Source organism: Phocoena phocoena, chromosome 12, assembly GCF_963924675.1.
Source record: "Phocoena phocoena chromosome 12, mPhoPho1.1, whole genome shotgun sequence".
NCBI lineage: Eukaryota > Metazoa > Chordata > Mammalia > Artiodactyla > Phocoenidae > Phocoena > Phocoena phocoena.
The window spans coordinates 59,996,889-60,011,311 of NC_089230.1; positions in this window are offsets into that span (position 1 = coordinate 59,996,889).

Consider the following 14,423-nt stretch of genomic DNA (forward strand, 5'->3'; position numbering starts at 1 on the left):
TATCAAATTTATAGAAGTACATACCCTTTAATCCAACTCTACTTCAAGGAATTTTTCTTAAAGTCATAGTGACTTATGGGTGAATAGACCTATATATAGGTTATTCACTGCAATATGGTTTGGAATAGCAAGATTTGGAAACTACCTAAATGTCCAAAACAGATGGCTGTTAAAATAGATTATGAAACACCCACAAAAGAAAATAGTTTGCAGGCATAAAAAAAGGATATAATCTGTTACTCAGGCTATGGAATAATCTCCAAGATATGTGTGTGAAAAAGCAAGATTAGGAACTACGCATCGGATGTTACTATATGTGTAAAGCAGGCTGTACAACCCAGATGTTGGGGAGAATATCCTCCACTTGGCTTGTATTTGCTTATCTGCACACAAGAAACTGGTAATATTTGTTGCCTCTGGAGATGGAAACAGAGGTGAAGTAATAATTTTCATGGTATTTTTATTATGTACCTTTATGTATTTTTCAAATTATGAACATACTGATTATTTAAAATAAATATTCAAAAATACATCTTTTTATAAATCTTTCACAGCACCTAGCAGTGCTTGATTCACAGTATGAACTCAGAAAATACCCAAATAATAATATTGCCTTATGTTTGCTTATTGTTTTTAAACTTGCAAATTCATTTACATTAATTATCATATTAAGAAGTATATATAAACTGTTTTTATTAATGATCTAAACATTTTAGACTACATGTGAGTGTGGATATGAAGTCATTTGTACTTAGAAAATTGTCGCATAAGAGAAACACTTAACTTCAAGTATTAGAAAGTATTCCTCCCACTCCCACTAGACTTGAGATATTTTTTTGACTGCCTATAAATGAATAAAATTTCCTGTAAGAGTTTATTTAAAACTTTAATATATTTAAGAAACACAATTCTTTTTTTAAATATCGGCAAAATTGATATTTTTAATTGTTACATTTTCCTCAAAATTTTCTTAACTCTAGAATAATTTTTTGTTTCATTTTTTTAATTAGAAAACCCAAATAAAGCACTAGCTATGAAGTCTTGTTTCTTTGAGAGATGAACTATATAATCGCCTAGCCATAAAAAATTATCCTTATTCCATCTGAGTAATGATATAAAGGCCTATTTTGAGGATTACATGATACACTATGATTTACATAATAATATACAAAAGGAGGTTCGTGTTCCCTTTCCAACCCACCCTTGCCTTTAGAATGTGCTTGTTTCCAAACAAAATGTAGGACCTTGGGCTTCCCTGGCTGCGCAGTGGTTGAGAGTCCGCCTGCCGATGCAGGGGACACAGGTTCATGCCCCGGCCCCGGAAGATCCCACATGCCGCAGAGCGGCTAGGCCCGTGAGGCATGGCCGCTGAGCCTGTGTGTCCAGAGCCTGTGATCCGCAACAGGAGAGGCCACAAGTGTGAGAGGCCCGCGTACCGCAAAAAAAAAAAAAAAAAAGGTAGGATCTTATCATTTTTAAGCTCCCAATGCAAGCATTATTCTTTACCACACAAATTCCAGTTTATAGAAGTACTAAAAATTATACTGACTGAATTTGAATAACATCAAAATTTTAATAAGCGCTCATGTCAGTCGATTATAATTCCAGAAGAAGGGCCTAAAGCATTCATCTTCTCAGAAGTCCCTGGTTTAGAACCAAAATATATTATCTTGGAAACAACTATGACAACTTTGCCCCCAAATTAACACAAATACGGCACAATCTTAACTTTTCTTCTTCAGTTGACAAAGCTTTGAAATTACAACAGAATCCATAGGTTATCAACTCTAATAGGGTCAGGTAGTAGTGTGGTTGATGACAAGAGAAGTGATACGGAAGGTGGTAAAATGAGAGCCCAGGCTGCATTTTAAAGGGAGCAGAGAGTACTTCCTCCTAGCCCCTGTTTCAGACCTTCCAGACAAATCACAAACTTAGATTTGCATGTGAAACCTTGTGATTTTTAAATAGGATAATTATTCAAAGTTTATGTATGGTCACATTGTAAACTTTCCTTTATAGGACCCCCCCCTCCAGGATGTTCCACAAACAGTGCCATGTGTTGTTAGTGAGAAAATGATGGACCTGGGAGTCTAGGGAACCAAAGTTTGAATTACTCCTCTACCACTTAGCAACTTTGTGCCCTCAGGTGAGGTGCTCTCCACCTCAGTCTCCTTATTTGCAGAATGAGGATTATAATATCTATGGCTTTTGTACAATTATAAATTAAAAATATAAATGCCTATGCATTTAAAAATAATAAAAATTGTGTTTATGAATACTTTAATAAACCAAATAATAGTGTCATTGGGGGGAAATTTCCACTTGCTCTTCAAATCTGGACTTAGTGAAAAAATAATGCCATTTATTACAGTTATAAATTACTATGAATGTGATTTACAGAAATCATAGACTATGTCAGGATACCAAGTAGTTTGCAGCCACATAGAGGCAGTGGTCTCTGATTGCTTCCAACTATGAACTGTCACCATCACTTACTTATCTTGTTTATCTAAGAGCGTCACTTGTTTTACATGTATATACATACCCACTTTTACTGAGTAATGAAGATGGGAGTTATGGTGAGAATAAAGGCAAAGGTGAATAATGCAAGAGGCAGTATTAGCATTTTGGCTCAGAGTTTGAGGTTGGGTGTCAAGTGAAACAATATCTCAGTCCTAGCTTTATCATTTTTTTCTCACTGTTAAGACTTAGAAGAGTCAATACTTCTCTCTAAGCCTTAGTTTTTTCATCTGAAAACTTTTGGATAGTCTGCTCTATAGGATTTTCCTCCTACATAGTAAGAACTCCATAGTGTTAACTGTTACTTTCTTTATTCATACTACTATATTCACATAAGATAGAAATATTTTAAACAATATAGCCATCCTGCCATAAAATAATTGCAAAATAATATCAGCTCATAATAATCAAGATGGCATAAGAAAAGGTAACCATACATGTCAATGGCAAATTAAGACTCATTCAATTGTTTAAAGTTCTGATAAGGGATTTATCAACTGAGTATATTACATATGTGATTTGATGAATCCCATTTAATAAAAGGATAATGTCCTTCCTAAGTATTTGAAATAAAAAACTAATATTAATAATTTCTTACGTTTGAAGAGTAATGTATTCAAATTGCTCACACATATATTACCTCATTTGATCTTCAAATAAACTATGTGATATAAATAGAGTAGTTTCAAGAATAAGGAACCAATGCTGATAAAGATTATATTACTTGACCAATGGCACTTGAAAAGGAAATGATGAAGCTGAGGCCAAATGTAGGTTTGCTCACATCTAATTCAATTTTCAAAATACTATACCACATTTAACAATTTAGCGTTTCCCCTTTTGTGTTAAAACCAAATTGTGATTTTTGTATTCCAGACTCATCAGCATTAACTTTGTTGGCAATGGCTTGAATGACCTTAACTAGTCTTTAAATCACTGTTGCCAGGTACAGAAATACAGGCATTGTCTTGAGAATCATTGTCCTCTTTATAAATAGGTACTGAATTCTCCAGCCTCACCATGTTTAATGTTTAACAATTAGAGGTACCAATAGGGAGGAGAAATAAGAACCCCACTCTAATAAGCCACCCTTCCTATCTCCAGACTCCAGATGAAATCCTGCCATGGTAACCATTTGGTTTAGTATAGCAATCATTTGTTAAATTATAATAATCAGGAGACAAGTGATACTCCAAGGTTCCATTAAAACAGTTTAAGAACTATGATTAAACTAAACCAGATAAATATTTTAATTTTGTATAATAATTTTAATTTTTGTACAACTCACATATGAAATTAAATTAATAAGGAATCATTCATTTTCCTTTAGAAAACCCATTGCAGTGCCAAATAGGAGGTCATTTACATTAGTTGCTACAGCACAAATTGGTCAAACTTGTAATTATATATAGTCAAAACTGCCAATTTGTTAAAGTAATTTCAATAATATTATTTTAAATAAAAAATGTTAACAGATATACCTTTAAAATATTTGCCAAAAAAAAGTGATAAAGGGCTAATAGTACTGCCTTGGAAAAAATATAGCACTTTTAAATTAAAGCAAACTGTAAGGCATCCCCTTGGTGTATAGCTACTTGTGAGCCCGGATAAATGACAAGCCTTTTTGATACCTTCCTGAGCCAAAAAGAAAGTGCGCTCCTCTTAAAAGTCACTTAAATCCTCATTGTTTCTCAAAGAACTTATTTAGTCCAGTCCTCTGCTTCCAAGAGAGGATGACAGCTTGGTGGTATTTCAGCTCCTATTGCCCACATTCATGAATTACTTATGAGCAATTTCAATTCTTGGTGTCAAATTATTCAACTGAAGCCAACAAATACAGGCATTACTCTTTGTAGACATGCCAATTTCATAGAATTTATAACTTTTAATCTCTGGGTTTACACCAACCTTCAAGAGACAGAAAATGAGAAGGATTAGTATTGGTAATTAGTCTTTGCCTGGATCACCCTGAAAGCCTGAGAAAAGGCTTGCAGGCAGGTAGTTTATTTGGGAATTGATCTCAGGGAATAGTAGTGAGGGATGGAGGAATCTGTAGGGAAGAAGGCAAAGTCATTACAAAGATGTGTTATCTAGCTGGAAACCTCTATGGGCAATAATTACTAGTTCAAAACAGATTATGAGGGCTTCCCTGGTGGCGCAGTGGTTAAGAATCCACCTGCCAATGCAGGGGACACGGGTTTGATCCCTGGTCCAGGAAGATCCCACATGCCGCAGAGCAGCTAAGCCCGTGTGCCACAACTACTGAGCCTGCGCTCCACAACTACTGAAGCCCATGTGCCTAGAGCCCATGCTTCACAAGAGAACCCACTGCAATGAGAAGCCTGTGCACCACACCGACAAGTAGCCCCCACTCACCACAACCAGAGAAAAGCCCGCACACAGCAACAAAGACCCAACACAGCCAAAAATAAAATAAATAAAATAAAATAAATAAATTTATTTAAAAAAAAACAGATTATGAGAAGCTTTATGGACATGCATTTCAGAATTGCCCACCTGGTATTGAAAAGGAAGAAACATTTATCTACCTGGTATATTCTCTATTAGTCAAGTGGCCCCATGGGCATTAACTCCTTTGCCTCCATTCTTTTGGTTGATCATGCATGAGAGCCCAGCAGTTCTAAGGTAGTCAGAGAAACAGAAGATGGGAAAAAAGAAGGAACTGGCCCTGGCTGAGGCACTGTCAGGCTATGCCTATATAAATCTGGTCAAAGACTGTGTGGACCTGGCCACTGCAGCAGTGAATGGAGGAAAAAATGGAGCTAAGATGATATAAAGTAGTATATAAGTGGGGGTCCAGTTCACTAGGTAATAATAAAGTGGTTCTACCTACTTTGTAACTGTTGCTTGGTTCCATGATCTTATTCTTTGGACTTAGAGAACTAAAAATACTACCAAACCCCAAATCAATCCACAGACTTCTCTACACTGGCAAGAGGTCAGTGGGAGAAAAGACAATCTTGCCCGTAAAGGAACAGATTCATTTATGTATTTTAAAAGACTGTAAATGTTAAAATGACCATACTACCCAAGGCAATCTACAGATTCAACCCTAACCCTAACCCTATCAAAATACCAATGGCATTTTTCACAGAACTAGAATAACTTTAAAATTTGTATGGAAACACAAAAGACCCTGAATAGCCAAAGCAATCTTGAGAAGACAGAACAGAGCTGGAGGAATCATGCTCCCTGACTTCAGACTATATTACATAGCTACAATAATCAAAACAGTATGGTTCTGGCACAAAAACAGACACATAGATCAATGGAACAAGATAAAGAGCCCAGAAATAAACCCACGCACTTATGGTCAATTAATCTATGACAAAGGAGACAAGAATATACAATGGAGAAAAGACAGTCTCTTCAATAGTGGTACTGGGAAAACAGGACAGCTACATGTAGAAGAATGAAATTAGAACATTCTCTAACACCATATACAAAAATAGACTCAAAATTGATTAAAAGTCTAAATGTAAGACCCCAATACTGTAAAACTCCTAGAGGAAAACATACGCAGAACACTCTTTGACATGAATTGTAGCAATATTTTTTGGATCTGTCTCTTAAAGTAAAGGAAATAAAAGAAAAAGTAAACAAATGGGAGCTAATTAAATGTAAAAGCTTTTGCACAGCAAAGGAAACCATCAACAAAATGAAGACAACCTACTGAATGGGAGAAAATATTTGTGAATAATATAACCGATAAGGGATTAATATCCAACATATATAAACAGCTCATATAACTCAACATCAAAAAAACAAACAACCTGGTTAAAAAATGGGCAGAAAAACTGAATAGACATTTTTCCAAAGAGGAAATGTAGACAGCCAACAGGCATATGAAAAGATGCTCAACACTTCTAATCATCAGGGAAATGAAAATCAAAACCACAATGAGATATCACCTCAAACCTGTCAGAATGACTATCATCAAAAAGAACACAAATAACAAACGTTGGCAATGATGTGGAGAAAAGGGAACCCTTGTACACTGTTGGTGGGAATGTAAATTGGTGCAGCCACTGTGGAAAGCAGTGTGGAGGTTTCTCAAGCTCCACAATGTAGGACCCGAGAGAGAGAACAGAAAAGCCATAGAATTGACCACATATTTCTATCCATAAGCAGACAAGCTAATGCCACTGGAGAAATTTAAAGAGGCAGAAAGACAAAAGTAAAGACCCTTTTGGATTATATCCCATGATTGTATTAATTACATAGAATAGGCACCACACAGCTTGCTTAAAGCAACTGATATCATAAAATCTGTTTTCATATAAAAACTTATGAAGAGATGATTATTTACTTAGACATTTGTTGACAATATCAAATTTGGGGGTTTACCCACTGACTGACTCTAATTCACATTTAAATCTTGTATCAATTAGGTTAGTATGAAAATTTCAGCAATGTCTAGTACCAGCAATGTCTAGTACTTTAGGAAACAACTCAGATAATATTTATACCCACTAAATTTTGAGCACACTGGTCAGTAGCAGCAGTTCTTAACAGCGCAGTGCTATTGCAGAAGTCATTCCCCTGCAACCCCTTCATAAAAGAGAAGAAACATTAGTAGGTAAAAAAAGAAGAGCCTTAGGTACAGTGCAAGCAGCAGAGCAGAGTGGTTAGGGTATTGGAATATGCAGTTAGATTGCTTGTTTTAAACAGCAGTAACCTTGGGCAAGCCATTTAATCTCTCTAAGCCTCATTTTCTCATCTTAAAAATGAGGATAATAATTTCTACTTCATACGGCATCTGCGAGGAGGAAATGAGATAAAGTATATGAAACACTTAGCACAGTGTCTGCCATATGGAAGGTTTTAACAAATATTACTATTATCGTTATCACATTAGTCCTCTAGAGAACACTGTAATACACACATAACACACAATGGGCTAGAAAAATAAAGAGAAATTTCTAAAGTACTATACAAATGTAAAGGGCCACTGTTGATTTTACTTTCATTCTCTCTCTCTCTCTCTCTTTCAAAAGGAAATATAATAAAATAAATTTGTTGTGGTAGAAAAAGGATATCTTGAATGGTTTTTGTACTCAACCTCTCAGAACCTCAGTTCCCCCATTTATAGAATGGCAATCATATTGCAATGCTTAGTTCTCTGGGATGTTGAAAGATGAGAACAGGTAGCATGTTGTGAACAGCTCGGCAGTGAGTTACAGACACAGACATGCACATGGAGGGAAAGTGGCTTTGAAGCATCTTCCCTACACTAAGAAGCTCTTCTTGCACTGCAATGGAAAAAATGCAGGATCTTCACATCTGGGCTTCAAGAAAAGTAAGAGAAAAGTGACTTCTTAGGACACAAGGTGTGAGCAGACTGCAATCAAAAGTCCTGCCTACCACCAGCTTTAGGCAGATAGTTAAGAATATTTTTAAAGATCAACACATAGAGATCAAAAGAAATAAATGTAATTATTTACAATGTACAACATTATGAAATTAAAATTCTGAGAATAACTTTTGAATGGCATCATTAGAAAGTTTCTGCTCCTGAATGTTCAAATATATATGTCAATATTCATCAAAAACAATGATTATAAGGTAATAAATCGAATATTACTATATAAAAAGCAATCTGTTTTTAAAATGCTAAGTATTATGAAACCTATAAATATCAAAATAATACATGTGATTGGTATCTAATATTATTTATAAAATATAAACTACACATGATAAGTTTAGTAAATTCCTTAGGAAAAAGCTATTTTCAGCACTTCCAAATCTTACACTGTTTTGCAACGAATGGGGTATGTTGTAACTTTATTTTACCTACCCTCAGATGAATAAGGTTTGATTTAATCATCTTGTAGTCACCAGAGAAATAAGGATGGAAGAAAGTACTGTGCAAGGCTATATTCCAGCATCACAAGTGGAGGCAGCAGGACCCCCATCCACTGACTGCGTGATCTTGCCCAATTCACTCGATCTCTCCTCTTCTTTAAAAGAAGAGTAATAATTGAATGGGCTGTCAGGGTCAAACTGAATGTAAAGGAGCTGGGAGAACTGCTAAGTGCAATATATAAATAGATAAGCCACTCAACCTCACTGTGACTGTTTCCTCATCTGTAAAATGAGGTATGAGAGTTGTCACTAAAAACTTTTGAAGCATGTAAATTCTGTGATTCTAGGCTTAAAATGAAGGTACAAAAGTTGCCTTCTCCCACCGTATCTCATTCCTAGATATTGACATCAACCCCCAAATCGCACACCATTTTTGTGGACTTGTTTCTTCACAGACTGCCTGCCAGACACAGCAGAGATTGGGTGACAGCACTACCTGAGGCAACACACATCTTAAATACAGATAGGCCCTTCTTCTAAAAAAACTTTGAAAACTGTGAGTTTAATTGCAATTAAAAAGTCTATTGAAATTCAGTGCAACTAGCATTAAAATAAACAACTTTCTAATAAAATATACCAGTATGGATTTTATGCTTTAAAAAAAAAAAGGATCCTCAATGGATATAACTATGTGTAACATTTAAATATTTATGCATAAATTTTCATTTTACTACAAATGAAAATTATTGGTTTATCTAATAAGTAATCAGTGTATGAAAGGGATTTTAAATTGAAGAAAGTAATTTAAAATAACCAAGCATGCTTAATGAAAATTATCCCTTTTAATATCTTTTTTCTAATTAATGTGTTTTTCTAAAATTTAAAAGAAGCCGGGTATTCAATAAACTATGACATCTAGATATTTTACATTATCCTTATTTAGATAGGATTTTAGGATTAGAAGGGACCTTTAAATGTCACCTGTTTAGCTTTAGTATCACATCTGCCAAGTGGTCATCTAATGAATGTTTGAATTCCTCAAGTCTCAGGGAACTCACTCCCTCTCATTTTAACTTCAGAGAGCATGGATTATTAGAATTTCACCTATTCTGCCAAAACTTAACCTAAATTTTTAACTTAGAAAATTAACAAAATGACCAAATAATGACCAGTGTCCAGATTTGGAATAACACTATAGTAAAAGCAAACAACTTGTTAGTTTAATTCAACTGTGCCTGAAGTCATCTGGCATTAGACAAACTCCACAACACAGGTGAAATAAATTTCCATGGAAGTGTTCTTAGCACTGCAGAGACCAACTGTGCTCATCCAATTCCCCACAGGCTGACAATCGGGACCTACAATACCCACGGCCAGGTGCAGGCCCTAAAAAACAACAATCAGTGAGCCCTGTTCTGCCTGAGCCAATGAGAATGAGGCCTGACTGAATATTAGAGTTATGGTCCCAAAGGTCTGGAATTTGTCTGTCAGCAGAAGCTCATGTCTTCCCTGACCACAGTGATCCCAAGCCCCAGGCTGGAACCTCTGTCCCACCATTCATACCAAGTCTCTATTTCTGGCCTTCGGCCATGCTTTCCACTTTATATTCAAGCTCCCTATCCTAAATTCTGGTCCATTTGCCTGGGATCCAAATAATTGCCTACCTCTTGTCTCCTTAATGTGGCTGGACCCTAGATGAGGTTCAGGTTCTATCTGGATCTGTTCTCCCAGAAACAAGCTGGGAGACACTAAACGGGGGTCTAGGTTCCACAACCACAAGGAACTGAATTCTGCCAGCAACTCAAATGAGCAGGAAACAGATTCTCCTCTAGAACCTCCAGGAAGGAACAGAGTTTTCCAACACCTTGATTTTCATCTGGTGAAATCTGTACTGGACTTCCTACCTACAGAACTGTAAAATAACAAATCTGTGTTGTTTTAGGTACTAAGTTGATGGTAATTTGTTAAGGCAGCAATAGGAAACTAATATAGGGAAAGAGAAGGTTCATTTGCCAGCCCTAGTTAGTTGGACAGTCAGAGTTACTAAGACTGGTTCATGTGACTGAGAGTTTAGAGTTTGTTCACACATTAACTATGTAGTTTGGGGGCTAGGGGCTCAAATGCAGAGATCGCGAGACATTTCTGAGGCAAACAGTGGGAGAACCTAACCAAATAACTACCAGATTTGGTTCTTTCTTTTCCTTTTCTCCACCTCTTCTTCATTGCTCCTCTCTAAGTTTCCAACTTTTATTTAGTAATTTATTTAACAAATCTTGTAAGGCCTTAGGAATCCAAAGATATAATATACATCTTTCCCCAAGTAGCTCAAAACCTTGTCAGTACAACAGATGTATCAACAATTTACATTATATTCCTAAAGAGCAGACCAAATATTTCACCTGCATTCTCATTTAACCCTCACAGCATCTTTCTACATAGGGCACTAACTGTATTGCAGACTATAAGTAGACACTGTGTGTTTATGTGCGCGTGTGTGTGTGTGTGTGTAGAAAAACACTCAAAATGGGGCAGGAGGAGAAAAATTTTGAAAAAAAAGAGTGCTCTGCTAAGCTTTCGCTAGTTTAGTTTGCACAGTGTAGACATGGCCATGAATAATATTTTACCCCCAAAAGATTCAAAATCAAAGTATCTCTTAAATGAAATTCAAAATGGATCAAAAAGAATTGTTATAAGCACTAAGCAATTATTAATCTAAATCCTAAATAAACTCCTGTTAGCCATTAATATTAAAAACAGCTACTGAATTTCTCCAATACTGTGAGAAAAAACCCAACAATTAGTTTACCAGAATTTCATGAAGAGATAGGAACTGCATTCATTTCACACCTACCCTACATCAAACACTGCGTGAAGTACTTTACTGGCCTTATCTCATTTACATCAATACAGCCCCATCAGTCACTCACCTCCTAGGTAATTCCTTTGTTACCGAGGAATTCAAAGCTCAGAAGAAATAAATGTGCTGGCCCACTAGCAGAGAAGTATTCAAGGAAAAACAACAATAAAGCAACAAAATTGTTATCGGTGGGACAAACTGGACAGCAAAACAAATGTCAGATAAAGGTATGTAATAAACTATTAGTTTCCTATTGCTGCTATAACAAATTACCAGAAAATTAGTGGCTTAAAATAACACAAATGTATTGTCATACAGTTCTAGAGGTTAAGAAGTTCAAAATCTGTCCAACTGGGCTAAAGTCAAAGTGTTGGCAGGGCTGATTCCTTCTGGAAGTTCTAAGGGGAAATTTTGTCTCCCTGCCTTTTCTAGGTTCTTGAGGATGTCTGCATTCCTTGGCTCATGGTCCCTCCCTCCATCTTCAAGGCCAGCAGGACAGCCTCTCCCAATCTCTTTCTCTAACTGACTTTCCTACCTCTCTCTTAAAAGGACCCTTGTGATTACACTGGCCCACTCAGTAATCCAGGATGATCTCCCCATCTCAAGATTCTTAATCACATCTGCTTAGTCCATTTTGCCATGTATGGTGACATATTCACAGGATATGGCAGTTATCTTTGAGGAGCCATTACTCAGCCTACCACATAAGCATATGTAGATTAAAGTCAAGGAAGAGAATTTAGCTAGGAACAAGGAAGTACTGAAGTTTACAATTTTATCTCCTACTCCTCCCTTATGTGTGTTGAACAAACACTTTTGTCAAAAAAAATGGGTGAAATGCCTAAGCACATCTGAGATTCACTCTGAGAAGGAAAAATTCAGATGCAGGACAAAAAATCAAGCTGGGTCGAGGCTAATGGACTATGCAAAGTCCTTCTCCAGAGCTTGGGCAATCGCAGTACATTCAAGAGGCCTAGACACAATTCTCCCAACTATTGGCATTCCTATTGCTGCTCATTAACTGTTTTCAAGTTTCTCTTAGACCAACGTAGAAGATTTCGCTAGCAAATAATTACCTGAAATCTGTAAGCAGCTCCTGAGAGAAGAACACTAGAGCTAGCTGTCTTAGCATTATAAGGTAAAATAATCAAGAGAAGAACCAGTGATGGCTCATAAAAGCACTGAGTTCCCTGAATTCTCAAGGCCATGCCATTTAAAAGATCTAACATGTAGGTTATTACTATAAAATATAAGTGTGATAAAGAAACATCATCAGGGTCTGAGATAGAAGGGGTTCAGTTCAGGGCTCAGGCATGTGGCCTGAGAAAAACATCCCTCCCCATCTCACACTCTATTACCACAGGTACCTAACTTGTCTCTTTCCCTTCAGTTTTGCCCCACTAAATTCATATACCTCAATGCCAAGATTATCTTTCCAAAACACATATCTGATCACCTTGCTTTCCATCTTAACCTCAGGTAATTCTGTCTATAGAATGAAGTGTAAACTCTTTGATTTAACAGATAAGGTCCTGAAACTGAGGCTACCTATATTTATAATTTTATCTCCTAATCCTCCCTTACGTGTGTTGAACAAACATTTTTGTCAAAATGGATGTCTCAGTATTGAAGATACCTTTCTTATTTTTATCTCTGTCTTTGCATATGCTATTCCTTTAACCTGAAAAAAAAAAAGACATTTATTCAATGACTAGCCAATTCAAATGTCAATCATTCAGCAAAGCCTCCCTGAAACTAGCTCAGCAAAGTTTTAAATTCTTCCTATGTTGTGCTCCCATTGCTAACATAGAGGCATAGAGAAAATGTTCCTAGTGCATGGCAAACTTGAACCCAAGCTACACCAATATCACTTTCCAAATAATTCCCATCTGGTCATGGCACAGCAAGGGACCCCAGGGATCGTGTTTTCAGCATGTGCTGTCCATCAGATCAACTACAAAGGTTTGTAAAAGATCGGGAAAAAAAAAAGGGTCCTTAGACTCACTCCAGGTATACTGAACCAGAATCTATGCCAGTGGTGCTGAGAGGGCTTGCAGGTGTTTAATAAGCTTCACAGGTGATTCTGATGCAGAAAAGGGAATAAAGGTCCTCAACCAGGCTGATGCCACAACAGATATAGGACTGTCAATGCTAGTGACTGGGAGTGTGAGATCAGACCCATTGGAGAGGGTCTAAGCCAGAGCTAAGCAGGTAGCCAGGGCCACAGGTATGCGGGCTAAGACTCAGGGCAGCAGAGGGCTGAAGTCAGGAAACCAAGGTGGAAGCTCTTCTATCTGAATCAAAGAAACATCAGAAATGGAGGAAGAGCAGGACTCAGTAAGTAATCCAGTACACCTGGCCTGTCTTAGACACACTGGGTACCCAACTTTGGGAAATGAGAGTAATTCTAGAAGTCACCAACTGGAAGCTTCTCCAAACAGCAACACTGCATCATCTGGAAACATTAGAAAAGTATCTTGGGTCCCATCCCAGACCTACTGAGTGAGAATCTGCATTTTCTCCTTATCCCCAGGTGATATAAAAGCCACATCAAAATTTACAAAGCACCCAAGCCTGGTTCCAGATGATGCCAATGCTGCTAGTCTGTAGACCACACTATGAGAAGCAAGTCTTGACCTACAACTGAGCATGCAGAAGAAATTCAAGTGTTATCACTGTTAGCAGTTTGAGGGCAGGAATCTCAATTACCTTGTCTCAGCAATTAGCACAGGGTCTTAGGAACTGATAATACAGTCTATTGGTTGAGACCTCAGGACTTGGAGCTGGTTCAATTCCAACTCTACCACTCACAAGCTGTGTGGTATTGTCAAGTTACTTAACTTCATTATGCTTCAGTCTCTCATCTGCAATACAGACATAACTGCCTCATAAGAGTGAGGGAGAGAGCGCATGTTATTTTTGATAGCACTGTAAGTGCTCAATAGATGATGAAAAAATTAATAAGATAATGAATTATTGATTAATCAGTTGATATACTGATTTTTGGTGAGTAAAATAGATCCAAAATTCTGGTGGTGTAAATGATCTCAATCTGACTCATATAAACTAAGAAGAAAAAAGACTGAAATCTTAGTGACTGACAGACATTCCAGGCATAAGATTTCTGAGAGTATTAATATGTAAGTTCTCCTAAGTGATGGATGAAAGAACTGTCTAAAGCAAGAGAATCACTAACCTTTTTGGAGTAGTGACATCAAAA